Raw genomic sequence first — 14,463 nt, 5'->3', positions numbered from 1 at the left:
AAAACTTGGCCTTCTTTATAGATTCATTTAGTTTGCTGAGGTCCAAGATGGGTCTCCAGTCTCCTGTACGTTTTGGCACTAAAAAGAATCTGGAGTAAGTTCCGAATCCTATCTGGTCTGCGGGGATGGTTTGGATGACTCTCTTTGCAAGCAGCTGTTGCACTTCTACAGTTGCTTGATACCTGTGATTGGGTGGAACATCTGGGATCTTCTTGGGAGTGTGGGGTAGAAGAGAACAAGAGTATGGAGTAACCTCTTGTGATTATTCTTTGTACCCATTTGTCTTGATTGATGTCTAGCCAGGCTTCTGGATACAAAGATAGGTGACCCCTGACTGGCTCCAGAGAAGCGCAGCCGGGCCCCACATAAGGAGCGCTGATAGGGACGGCCACAAAAAGAATTGCGGCCACCCTGGTTTTGTGGACCCCCCTGCCTCTAGGACGAGGTCTACCATTAGCTCCTCCTCCTCTGATTCTGAAGGAGGAATCACCCTGTGCATCCAGGAAAAATCTCTGGGACATCTTGAACCACATCTTACCACCTCTCTGACCCTTGGGATATGGTCTAAAAGGAACGGTAAAACATACTCCCACGGCAGAGAGAGTTTTCCCTTCTTGTTCGCACCTGGTGAGTGTATCTTTTACCTTAGGTCCAAACAATGAAGAACCGTCAAAGGGGACGTTGGGAAATGTAGACTTGAAAGGCTCCACAAAATTACATAAGCACATCCAGGAGTGTCTCCTAAGGGAAACTCCTGAACCCGCTGCCCTGCTCTCTCTGTCAGCTGCATAGATCAGCCTCATGGAGGTGTTCACAATGGAATTTAAGGTGGACAACTGAGCAGTCATCTTCTCAGCGACTCCTTCAGTAGATGTACCTTGAAGAGTATCTCCTAACTCCTTGAGGAGATCTCTCTGAAGCCTAATACAATGTGTGAGATAGTTCAGCGATCTGAGGATAAAAGCCATTGAAGAAAAGATACGCTTCCCATATCTATCCATCGTTCGAGACTCCTTGTTTGGTGGATGGACAGATGAAGAAGTCTCCACTAGCTCCTTCTTAGTGGCCGCCACCACCACCACCATGGCATCTACAGGCACACCCTTGGACAAATACTCTTTTCTTTTTTAGGGCAGAGAGAAATTTATTGGGTCTTCTGGGGACTGGCTCCACGGCATCAGGAGTCTGTCACATCTTTTGACTAACCAGGTCTAAGAATTCGTCAAAAGGTGGAGACACCCAAGAGGCTGAAGGTTGAGACCCGAAAGCCTTCAGGTACACTGACTGCTCATCAGAAGGGGTGACAGTGGGCCAGCCGTCTCTCTGCTTTAGGATCTCTAAGATGTCTACAAAGGAGACATCATCAGAGGTCGACTAGGGGGACCCTTCTGACTCCTCAAGGTCAGTGTCTGAAGTGATGGACTCATCCGGGGAGTCTACATGCTTCTTCTTGCATGTCCTCTTCCAAGGGGACTCCTCAGAAGGGTATTCTGGTGAGGTCTCAGAAGACTGGGGGCCAACCAAGGGGGGCTCCTGAGGCCACAGGTCTCTGCTGTCGAGAGAGAAGGTGCTGAGACCGAGGTTGGTGCTTGAGGGGGAAAAGTATTGGTACCCTTGCACAGAGCTGATGAGTGAGACAGCACACTCCTCATCATCATGAAAGCAGATCTCTCTGGCTCTGAAGACAGCCCCAGTTCCGAGGAAACAGAGGTAGTCCTTGGCTCCAGAGAGATCGGCTCCAAGATGGATGTAGGGTCCGAGCTCACCCTAGCTGACGCACTGAGAGGGAGACTCGGCACTGAAGAGGTTCGAGTCTAAGTGTCCCTGTCGGGGCAGACCGGTGAGCTTCAGCTCCTAGACACCACAGACGGCACCGAAGGTGTCGGGAGTGGAACTCGGCTCCAAGACAGCTACAAGAGGAGCTGGAAAGTACAGTTGTGTACACTTACCATAAATGTAGATGTTCCGAGTGTATTCACTGTTGCAGTCATTACACTTGGGTTATCCTGCTGGCAGCCTGAATTCCAAAGTCTAGGTCTGGCGTCGGTTGCTGTCACCTCTTCCCTGACGTCAGTGCGCCAGAGGTATAAAAGATGCAGCTGACACCATTTTCTTCAGTTTTGCTTGCCCCAGATGTCAGGTGCCCCCCAAAGGGTAGGCTAAAAATATGCCAATAAAACATGCATGCACCAAAATATATATAATACCTTCATCTATAAGCAAATACACCACATAGGTTGTATAGGTTAGAGAAGAGCAGATAAATTGCAGCAAAGATATGGGGGATGGTGGGTGGTTAACCTGGACTGCAACAGTGAATACACTCGAACATCTACATTTATGGTAAGTGTACACAACTGTACTATGTTCTTTGTGTTTCACTGTTGCAGTCATTACACTTGGGTTGAATCCCAAAGCTAAGGTTGGGAGGCTGGAGCTAAATAGAATTAGGAGCGGCTATGAGGCTCTGCAGAACTGCAGTGGCAAAGCCTGCCCTTGATTTAGAGTAGAGTGGTAAATGATAGTGCTTTGTAAAGGTGTGCACTGAACTCCAGGTTGCAGCCTCTAAAATGTCTTTGGTTGGTACTCCCCAGAGGAAGGCTGCTGAAGTGGCTGCTGCTCTGGTTGAATGTGGCCTAATGTCCTTAGACACTGGCTTGCCATGTTGTGAATAGCAGAAACGGATACAGTGGCCTATCCACTTTGAAATAGTCTGCTTTGAGATAGCCTTTACTTGTGATCCTGCAGCATTTGCCACTAGTAGTTGCTCTTTCTGAAAGCTTTGGTTCTGTTCAGGTAGAAGCATGGCTGTCTGTGTATGTCCAAAGAATCCAGAATTCTCTCCTCCTTATTCTGTGGGTTTGGAAAAAAAGGTAGGCAGATGAATAGTTTGGTTAAGGGCCACACTGGACACTACCTTAGGCATAAATGTCGGGTTTGTCCTCAGAGAAACCGTCTGGATAAAAATGATAAAAGGTTCCACAGCCATGAGTGCCTGTAGCTCTGAAACACGTCTTGCAGAGGTCATTGCTAGGAGCAGAGCTGTTTTCCAAGATAAAAACTTAATATCAGCTGTAGCGGCTGGCTCAAAAGGAGTCAGGGTGAGTTTTTCCAAAACATAATTGAGGTTCCATGCAGGTATTGGTGATCTCCTTGGAGGCCTTAAGTTTTTGGCTCTTCTGAGGTACTGCCTTAACAGTGGATGAGAAAAGATTGGTGGCTCTGTATTGTAACGAGCCGAAATGGCAGAGGCATGAATTCTGATTGATGAAAAAGATAGGCCTTTGTCCAACATCTCAGTTAATTACTGCAAAATCTGAGGAATATTTGGTACAGCTGTGTCAATTCCTTGTGCCTGGTTCCAAGCACAGAATCTCTTCCATTTTCCAGCATAAGATTTTCCGGTACTAGGCCTTCTGGCCTCCAAAATGACATCCATTACAGCTTTAGTGAGAGGCGCATTTTGTATTACTACATTATCTGCCATGCTGCCAGATTTAAGGTCTTTAATTGGCTGTGCAGGATCTGATTATTTTGTTGGGATAGTAGATGAGGTATTTGAGGCAAGGTCCAAGCCGGGCATTGAGACAAGCTCCTTAGGATTGGGTACCAGTGCTGGCGGGGCCAGTCTGGGGCAATCAGTATCATTTTTGGCTTCTCTTGTCTGACCTTTAGGAGTACCTTGGGGAGGAGAAGCAGTGGAGGAAAGGCATATACTGTTAAGCTTTTCCAGCTGAAAGAGAGGGCATCCACTTTCCATGCTTGTCTGTGATAAGTACTTGTGCAGAATCTTTTCAGTTGGTAGTTGTGAGGAGAGGCAAATAGATCTATATCCGGGCATCCCCATTTCCTTGTTATCATGCTGAAGACTTGTGGATCCAATTTCCACTTGTGCGGATCCATGAGGTTTCTGCTTAGTTTGTCTCCCAGAGTATTTATCTTTCCTGGCAGGAATTGTGCCTGCAGATGTACCTGGTAAATCAAAGCTGTGTCCCACAGAGTCATGGCTTGTCTGCAGAGGGGGTAAGAATGAGTGCCTCCCTGCTTGTTTATATACCACATGATTGTGGTGTTGTCTGTCTTTATCAGTAGTTGTCCCGGATGAAGTAGGTCCTTGAAGGCTGTCAGGGCATCCTGGACAGCTAGCATCTCTTTTTGATTGATATGTAGATGCATCTGGTTTGCGGACCATGTTCCTTGAATACATCTTCCTGCCATGTGGACCCCCCAGGCATAATCTGATGCATCCGTTGTTAATGTCTGCCTGGCTGGGGGTAAAGTGAATGGCTGTCCCTTGTTCTGGTGACAAGCCTTCACCCACCACCGAAACTCCTTTTGCAGGCAGGGAATGAGGGTAATTCTAGTTTCCAGGCTGTGGCAATGTTGTGTCCAAACACTTTTTAGATACCATTGAAGTTTCCTCATATGCAGTCTCGCATATGGAATTAGTAGAATGCAAGATGCCATGAAGCCCAAAGCCTGCAGAATTTTTCTTGCAGATAACTGGGCCTTTGTTGTCAACAGGTTGAAATAAGTAGTCAGTTGCCTTTGTTGGTCTGGCATGAGATAAGCCATCTAGGCAGTTGTATTTAAGCTTGCACCCAGGAGTATTATCTCTTGAGAGGGTACTAGTTTTGATTTCTTTTCATTGACTGTGTACCCTAGGCCTGTTAGAAATCTCTTTACAAACGTCAGATGCTGTAGTAGAATGTCCTTGTTCTCTGCTTGAATGAGGCAGTCATCCAAGTAAGGATATAGTTGTATTCCTCTTTGTCTACAGAATGCAATTACTGGTGCCAGGCACTTTGTGAAGACCCTGGGTACAGTAGATAAGCCAAAGTGCAGTGCAGAGAATTGGTAGTGCACTGAGCCAGCTTTGAATCTGAGGTATCTTCTGCATGTTTGTCTGATTGGGACATGCAGGTATGCCTCTTTTAGGTCTAAAGTCACCAGCCAAGCCTTCTTGCCCAGCATGGGCAGAAGTTGCTGTAGAGTCAACATTTTGAATTTTGGTATATCCAGAAATGTGTTTAGAATAGACAGGTCCAGTATTGGTCTACAGGTATTGTCCTTTCTTGGTACCAAAAACAGTCTTGAATAAAATCCTTGTCCCTGCTCTTGCTCTAGTACTTGCTGAATGGCCTCCATGTCCATGAGTGATGAGACTTGCTTTTGTACCTCTGCCCATTGATGTTTTGGCAGGTCTGGCCAACCGTTTGTCCTTGGCAGGGTATGGAAGTGAAACTTGTAGCCTTGTGACACTATGTCTAAGACCCATTTTTCCTGGGTTATTATGTGCCAGTTTTGAGAAAAAAGTGCTAGTTTTCCCCCTAAAGGTGCTGCCAGAAGATAAGTGCTTGGTGCAGGCAGGGGAAAGTCATTGGGACTGTTTCCTGTATGGTTGTGATTTGTCTTCTCCACTTTTGGAGGTAGAAGCACCCCATTGTTTAGACCTGTACGAGCCTTGGGGCTGGGATCTGCCTCTTGGGTGTCTGCATCTGCCCCTTTGTGGTCTGTCTGACACTGGAAAGGACCAATTCTTTGTAGGCCAGTGCCTGCTAAATCTTGGAGGCTGAACTTGTAAAAAAATCCTTAACCGTTTGCATAGATTTAGCTTTGTCCTCCATTTTCTTTAACACCAAACAAAGTATCATGCTGTGATGGGGCATCTAATAATTTTGCTTTGACATGATCAGGCAGAGTTTGTTCCTTTAACCAAGCATGTCTCCTGATGACAGAGCCCGTCACAGCGGCTCTGCAGGAGGCCTCCAAAGAATCAAAAACACATTGCAAAGTATGCTTTCCAACTTGTTCAGCTGCATGCAATAAATCCTGCATTTCTTTGTTTTCTGCACATTCAGAATCAGTCAACATTTTCTGTTTAAGCAGTGACATAATATATTGCTGATATTTGAGCATATGAAACTGACAATTTAAAGCCCTTATAGCCAAGGTTGCAGAAGTGTATATCTGTTTTCCTCATCTGTCCAATGCCCTAGAATCCCTGTCAGAGGGGGTAGGGTTTTTTGCAGCGGAAGCCTTGACTCCTTTAGGACCCTGAGAGATAGTTTCTGGGTCAGCAGCAGGGTTTTTGAAAAGGAATTTATGAGAGTCAGGGACTCTGAAGTACCTGTCCGGCTTAACAGGAGCTGGAGGTAAGGAGTCAGGGGTCAGACTGGACTATGAAAATACATCATCAACAATGTCTAACACAGGTGGAATAGCTAGAAGCCTGTGTTGTGGTAGTAAAAGGAAGTCTCTGAGCCTTTTCTTAGATTCTGAAAAATCTTGGCTCTCCCAGTGGAAATTCTCCCTCATGGTATGCACGGTTTCCCCAAAAGAATAATCCTCAGGAGGACAGGCTGAAGGGATAGATTCTTCAGCATCAGAATCCTCATAGGGAGGAAGAGAGTATTCCTGATCAGAAGAGGAATCAGATGAAATGGAAACCTGATCTGAAGATTCATATTCTGTCTCTTGCCTAGGCCTTTTATCAGGAGGGGGATGGGAACCCCTGATCAAAGTAATTAGGTCTTCGGCCATTTTGAGCATCTGTTTTTTTGGCATGGAGGCCTATCCATGAGGCTGTTGTACTTATTTCCTTGTCTTTAAGGGCGCTTTAGTCTTTGCCTTTGAAGCTGAAGTGGTTTTAATGTATAATTAATTTGGTCTGAAAACACCCTCAGAAACCGATGCCTGCTCAGCGGCTCCAGACCCATCTGAGGGAATAGTCTTCGAAGGTTCAATACTTTGACCTTCCAGCGGCCTAGGCGACTCCACGTGGGAGTCGGTAGCGGCCTGCGGGTCTAAAGTAGCGGGCGTCGGGGGCTGCGAAGGCACCTCACTGAGAACCAGCGAACCGGCGACTGGCTTAGAAGAAGCTTCGTCGTCGGTTTTGGACCTCGGATGCCTGTCCTTCTCTTTTTCTTTGCATTTCTTGTGAATTCAGGGAGTCGGATGGCTATCCGACGACATGGTATAATTAAATCTTCTGCCAAAATAGTGTAATGCAAAATCGTACCGACGCTTAATAGTGCATTGGTTAAATCTAGCACAAAACTAACAACTAGCAACGTTGTGGTCAGGGCCTAGGCAAGGAATACAGTAAGAATGAAAGTCCTTATGAGGTATTTGCTTCCCACAAGAAATACAATTATTAACTTTTTCTGACATCGGTCTGGAGAAAGAAAAAAGTTTCCTCAATAGGGTACTTAGCTTTTAATGAAGACTTCAGATCTGAAATTCGAACACGAAAATCTCAGGAGTCGGCCGACTGGCACTTGTGAACTGCTTATGCTTCGGGCACCGCACGGCAAGAAATACTGAAGAAAATGGCGTCGGCTGCATCCTTTATACCCCTGGTGCACTGACGTCAGGGAAGAGGTGGCAGCAACCGACGCCGGACCTCAACAAGTTCTCAAAAAACTAACTAAATAGGGAAAATGCTTTTAAACACTATCTATATAATAACTAACACTAATATTAAGTAAAATTAGCTAAAATATCAGTAAAAATGAATAATAATGAAAAAGGTTTTGAACTTAGCCACGGTCAAGCAAGAAGTACTTCTGAACTCGTAGAAGCGGCAAACAAGATCTGGGGATTGTACTAGTGCACTATGGGATACCTACCTAGCCACGAGCCAACTAAGAGACTTGTAATAGGCAGAGTCGGAGCAGGGGATCGGCTCCGAACCCATATATAAGAATGAAGGCGAGATAGGACTACAGAACATCTGATATTTTACTTTTAAAATGTAAAACATTAGTAGTATTAAAGATGTATAGCTCAAACTCATGAAATTCTGATGGTGTACCTCTCCAAATGAGAAAGAAGTCATCAACTAAGCATTTATAAAAATTAACTTTGTAAGTATAAGGATTGTTGTGAAGTATAAACTCTTTTTCCCCACTGATACATTACAATGTTGCCATAAGTGTTTGCAACTGGGGTACCCATCACTATGCCCCTAACCTGCTTATAGAGTTGTCTTTGAAAAAGGAATACATTGTTAGTTAAGACCAAAGGAATATCATCTATTTTAGCTGCTGTATAATCTGAAAATTCAAGAAGGTAGTCCTTGATAGATTTAATGCTAATATCATTTGGAATAACTATAAATAGGGAGTCCACATCCAGTGTTACAAAATAAAAGTCATTATTGGTATTGGTAGTTAACCATAACGAAAGTTGATGTAGAAAGTCAGCCATGTTCTTGAGGACAGTACCAATTCCTGATAAATTTACTTTCAGTTTGGTATCCAGATATTTTGATATGGACTCCATAGCCTATCTGCGAGCAGAAACAATGGGCCGCATAGGTGGGGAGGTGATGGATTTATGGTAAGCAGTAGATTACTCGTACATTAGAGTTATCAGTTGAAATATTGTTACCAGCTCTATGGTGTTGCATTGGTCTATGTGCATACCTTCCAAGATGTGCATTATGTCTGAAGTTATTAAATTAAGTTCACATCTACTTATAGTGATATAATCTTCAGAGCTTAGAAGTTGCTGCATAGCTTGAATGTAATAGACTGTGTCCGTCACCACAATCCTTCCACCTTTATCGTTACTTTTTGTAACCAGATCATTATTGCCAGTTAAGATTTTCAGAGCTTTAATCTGCTCATTGGTTAAGTTATAAAACTTGACACAACTGAATTGTTTGCCGAGATGATGTAGCTCACATTCTACAGCTTTTTCAAAGGCTAAAACAGTGGGGTTCTGCTGTGGTATGAACATGCTTGCTCTTTTGAAATCACAAATATTGACCACCAAGGATTACTTGTAGGTACCCTTGACATCTGCAGCCAGGGAGAGGTCATCATTTGTGACCCCATTTGAATTGTATGGGTTAACAAAAATGTCCTGTGCTATGAAGAATATCTCAGCAACTTTCCAGAGGCTGGCAGATCACATCCTTCCAGGAACTGGAGATTATGCATGAGCTTATCTGGATAACATTGCTATGTATAGCCAGTGCTGAAAGAACATGTCAGGGAAGTTCTGGGTAGACTACAAAGGGCAGGGCTGACTATCAAGGCTAACAAGTGTCAGATGGGCATGGTAAAGGTATTTTATCTGGGTCACAGTGTGGGCGGTAGAAAGATTAGGGATGAACCTGCTAAGACTGAGGCTATTTGGGCATGATTCATTCCTACTACCAAGAAACAGTTAAGAGCATTCTTAGGGACTGTAGAATACTATAAAGAAATTGTTTCCTAGTATAGTACAATAGCTGTTCCCCTTACCAGGAAAATAGACATCAATCTGTGGGCAGGCACTTCAAAAGCTCAAGGAACCTGTTAGTGAACTCCCTGTCTTAGCCAATCCTAATTATAGTCCAGAATTTACTGTTCAGGTAAATTCTTCTATGGGATGGATGCTACACATATCCATGTTTCTTCAGAAGGAAAAGAGGATCCTATTGTGTATTTGGGCTGCAGACTTTAAAACAGAGAGGAGTCTTATGCAGCCATAGAGAATGAGTGTCTGGGCATAATTTAGGCTTTGTAGAAGTTACAGTCCCAGCTGTATAGCAGAAAGTTCGCCATGGCTTACTTACTTATGCATGTACTGACTGGGGTAGAAAACTGATCCAAGTGGAGCATTTTTGGGCATCACACAGGGTTTGCAACCAGGTAAAAAGGATAAAAGTTAATATAAAAATGTGGTTGCTTAGTAATTTATATTAAGAAAAGAATAATGCAATTATGATAAAAAAACAGTTGTAAGATTAATTAGTGCAATGTTGGCAATATGTTGCTAAACTTCTTACAGCAGGAGTACAGACTAGTAAAGGCACTTTTACTGCATAACACTGTACTACACTATGAACTCTACATTAATACTGGTTTTGCACTTCATAATGAATTTTCTATAAAACTATGAAAGCTAGTAAAGAGACATTATGTTATACTGAGATATGCACATGTTCATGAAGAGGGTAGTGGGGAAGGATTTCTTAATGTAACAGGTGGGAAGGGAAAGTGTAGCTATAGTTAGGTTATGAGGATGAGGAAGTTGAAAGTTGTGTAAGTGAAGCATTTACAAAGTGGAGGAGGAACAAGGCAGAAAGGGGAGATGCATGAATAGAAGCTTTGTGGATGGTGGTAGTAAATTAGTTACGGCTGTATTAGTTGTTCCAGTAGCCCAAAGATTATAGGAGTAAGGTCAGAGCTTGGGCACTGAGTGAGTAAGAAGTTGTGTTGTATATGTAATGTGCTTGGATATGTGTGGCTGCTGCAGCAGGTTTAATATATTAATGTGTTAAGTAATGCAGGATAGTAGACCCCAAAGATCTGGCAGCATAAGACTGCAGGAAGTGTTGCTGAACTATGTAGAATAGATTAATGGATGGCATTGTCTATGAAGCAGCTACATTTGGACTTGTTGAGCAGGATGTGATATGGCAGTTTATGGAAATTAATGATATGTTGTAATTATTTAACATCTCTGAATATGGTTTCCTAGGCTTTGAGACCTAGTATAGATCAAGCACGCTCCATGCATTTCAAGTTTGTAGACTTTGCAAATGAGGTGTAGTTTGAGAAACAGATCTTAGAAATTTGTAACAGGCCACGACTCTTTAAAGTAGTTATACACAGCAAGTGGACAGAATGGGAAATCTTAGATGGATTTGGTAGTGTTAATAATAATGCATATGGTCTACCTACAAAACATTTGGGGTAATATGTCACAAGACTGCACCCTTGTCTTAAGCTTTGTTTCATGAGGGGTGCCTTCAGAATGCTTGTTTGAGGTTCTTAATTGGAGAGAACTGTGATGCCAGGCTAAGGTACAAGAGCTAAAACATGTAAACTGTCTTTTTCTTTTCTCTTTTGTCCTTTTCATTTGGTATTAGTTGTTTTCATGGCTCCGAATTGTGACAGAAAATGGCTTCTGAAGTATGTTGGATTCCCAGGCTTGCTGTCTTCTCTTATAAATGTAACAAAACATATAAAAGACCAGCAACTTCCTTTCGTTTTAGTTGTTAATTGCTGCAACCTATAATGGTCTTAATGGCTTTCATTTCATCAGAGTTGAGTCACAGGAAGAAAGCAGACTTAATATTCTAGCAATCCCTACTGTTGCACGAAGTTGCTATAGCAAGTAAGAAAACTGGTATAACTACTTGTTTTTCTCCAGGTCAGCAACAGGAGGAGGTGATGAACATTAGGTGCTAAAGAAAAACATAGTACATAACTATGGTTGGAGCTGGTGCTGCTCTGTTTGTGGTAGACCCATCTGTGAGTACTAATTATTAATTTATGTAACTGTTGACTGTTTAGGGACAGTGTTTCTATACAGAGAACTTGGATATCTGGATCTTAGTTTTATTTGTCAACGTATGTATACTTGATTATGTATTTGCATTGTTTTCTTTAAGTAATACTAATTTATCAACCTTTAAGGTCTAGTGACTGTATTCATTATGTATTATAAGAATATATATGCATTTTTATTTATCTGAAAAAAGGGAAATCATTATTTACCACTGGTTAATAAGCCATGCTGCAAGTCTCCCATTAGATTGCTTAGGCCTAGTACCAGTGAAAAAAAGGTCAGTGAAATTGATTTCACATTTAGCTTAATTTAGAAACAGCAGGTAACTGAAGTCCCTGACTATTCTGGGGTGGTGGCTGTACTACTGTACCAGGAAGAAAGGTGTGAAGGATTACAGGATTTTGCCATGCGCACATGTGTGTGTATGTGAAAATAATACACTCTGTGAAAGAAAACCATGGATAAAATGGCACTAGAAGGCACTGATTAACAAAGAGAGCAGTGAGAAAGGGGCCTGGGGGGCCTTGGCCAAAAATTGGGCTCTGTAAATGGCCTGCGTGTAATCCAGTCCACGTATGGTTGCTGGAACCCCATACCTATGCCAGCACTTGGTATTCCCTTTATTCTCTCAGGACCAGGTTGTATTTTGTGAATTATTGAAACAGACTTTTGTGTATCTTCTTGCTATTCCTTTAACATTGGTTGCTAGTAGTGGAATTCAAATCCCCATCTGTGCCAGATATCTTGATGTCACAATGGTATCATCCCTCCATCACACACACAATTTTGAGATTCCTTACAGACTGGACTAAAGTTATTTAAAGTTAGTCAAGTGTATTACACACTGTCACAAAGTGGTGACCGGAGAAAGTGTAGTTAGGTAGCACAGGATGGTGGTTTGTAGGATGATGTTGGTGATCAAGAAGAGGGGGAGGAGGAGTGTGAGGGCAGCACCAAGGATCAAATAGTGGAAATTGAAAAAGGGCAACTGTGAGATGGAGTTCAGAGATGAGTTAAGACAGGCACTGGGTGGCAGTGAAGTGTTACCAAATAGCTGGGTAACTACAGCAGAACTAGTAAGGGAGACGGCTAGAAAGGTGCTTGGTATCACATCGGGACAGAGGAAGGACGACAAGGAGACATGGTGGTGGAATGAGGAAGTACAGAAGAGTATACAGGCAAAGAGGTTGGCAAAGAAGAAGTGGGATTGTCAGAGAAATGAAGAAATTAGGCAGGAGTATAAGGAGAAGAGGTGCATGGCAAAGTGAGAGGTGGCAAAGGCTAAGGATAAGGCATATGAAGAGCTGTATGAAAGGTTGGACACTAAGGAGGGAGAAAAGGACCTGTACCAATTGGCTAGACAGAGGGACCGAGCTAGGAAAGATGTGCAGCAGGTAAAGGTGATAAAGGATAATGAGGGAAACATACTCACAAGCGAGGAGAGTGTGTTGAGGAGATGGAAAGAGTACTTTGAGGGGTTGGTGAATGAAGAGAATGAGAGGGAGAGAAGGTTGGATGATGTAGGGATAGTGAATCATGAAGTACAATGGATTAGCAAGGAGGAAGTAAGGATAGCTATGAAGAGAATGAAGAATGGAAAGGCTGCTGGCCCAGATGACATACCTGTGGAAGCATGGAGGTGTTTAGGTGAAATGGCAGTGGAGTTTTTAACCAGATTGTTTAATGAAATCTTAGAAAGTGAGAGGATGCCTGAGGAATGGAGAAAAAGTGTTTTTGTACCAATTTTTAAGAATAAGGGTGATGTGCAGAGCTGTAGTAACTACAGAGGGATTAAATTGATCAGTCACAGCATGAAGTTATGGGAAAGAGTAGTGCAAGCTAAGTTAAGAAGGGACGTGATGATTAGTGAACAGCAGTATGGTTTCATGCTGGGAAAGAGCACTATAGATGCGATGTTTGCTCTGAGAGTGTTGATGGAGAAGTACAGAGAAGGTCAGAAGGAGTTGCATTGTGTTTTTGTAGACTTAGAGAAAGCATATGACAGAGTGCCTAGAGAGGAGTTGTGGTATTGTATGAGGAAGTCAGGAGTGTCAGAGAAGTATGTAAGAGTGGTACAGAATATGTACGAGGGTAGTGTCACAGCGGTGAGGTCTGCGGTGGGAGTGACGGATGCGTTTAAGGTGGAGGTGGGGGTTACATTAAGGATCAGCTCTGAGCCTTTTCTTATTTGCAATGGTGATGGACAGGTTGACAGATGAGATCAGACAGGAGTCCCCATGGACTATGATGTTTGCAGATGACATTGTGATCTGTAGTGAGAGTAGGGAACAGGTGGAGGACACCCTGGAGAGATGGAGATATGCTCTAGAGAGAAGAGGAATGAAAGTCAGCAGGACTAAGACAGAATATATGTGTGTGAATGAGAGGGAGGATAGAGGAATGGTGAGGATGCAAGGAGTAGAGGTGGTGAAGGTGGATGAGTTTAAATATTTGGGGTCAATAGTTCAGAGTAACGGTGAGTGTGGAAGAGAGGTGAAGAAGAGAGTACAGGCAGGATGTAGTGGGTGGAGAAGAGTGTCAGGAGTGATTTGTGACAGATGAGTACCAGTAAGAGTGAAAGGGAAGGTCTACAAGAGGGTAGTGAGACCAGCTATGTTATATGGGTTAGAGACAGTGGCATTGACAAAAAGGCAGAAGTTTGAGCTGGATGTGGCAGAGTTAAAGATGTTAAGATTTGCACTGGGTGTGATGAGGGTGGACAGGATTAGGAATAAGTATATTAGAGGGTCAGCCCAGGTTGGAAAGTTTGGAGATAAAGCCAGCGAGGCAAGATTACGTTGGTTTATACGTGCTGAGGAGGGATGCTGAGTATATTGGGAAAAAGATGCTAAGGATGAAGCTACCAGGTAACAGGAAAAGAGGAAGGCCTAAGATAAGGTTTATGGATGTGGTGAGAGAGGACATGCAAGTGGTTGGTGTGACAAGAGCATGATGCAGAGGATAGGAAGAAATGGAAACAGTTGATCTGCTGTGGTGAACCCTAATGGGAACAGCCGAAAGAAGATGATGATTACAGACTGTCACAATGTATGACTTTTAATACTGGGCAAAAAACTCTTCTCTACTGCTGTCATGGCTACCTCATTGGCTTGTTTAAAGAAAAAAACATACAACAGTATTTGACTGTTTTTAAAGAAGTCCTGCTAACAATTA

The sequence above is a fragment of the Protopterus annectens genome, chromosome 3.part1 (assembly GCF_019279795.1).
Source record: "Protopterus annectens isolate FY-2018-M chromosome 3.part1, PAN1.0, whole genome shotgun sequence".
Taxonomy (NCBI): domain Eukaryota; kingdom Metazoa; phylum Chordata; order Ceratodontiformes; family Protopteridae; genus Protopterus; species Protopterus annectens.
This window is presented reverse-complemented; position numbering follows the sequence as displayed.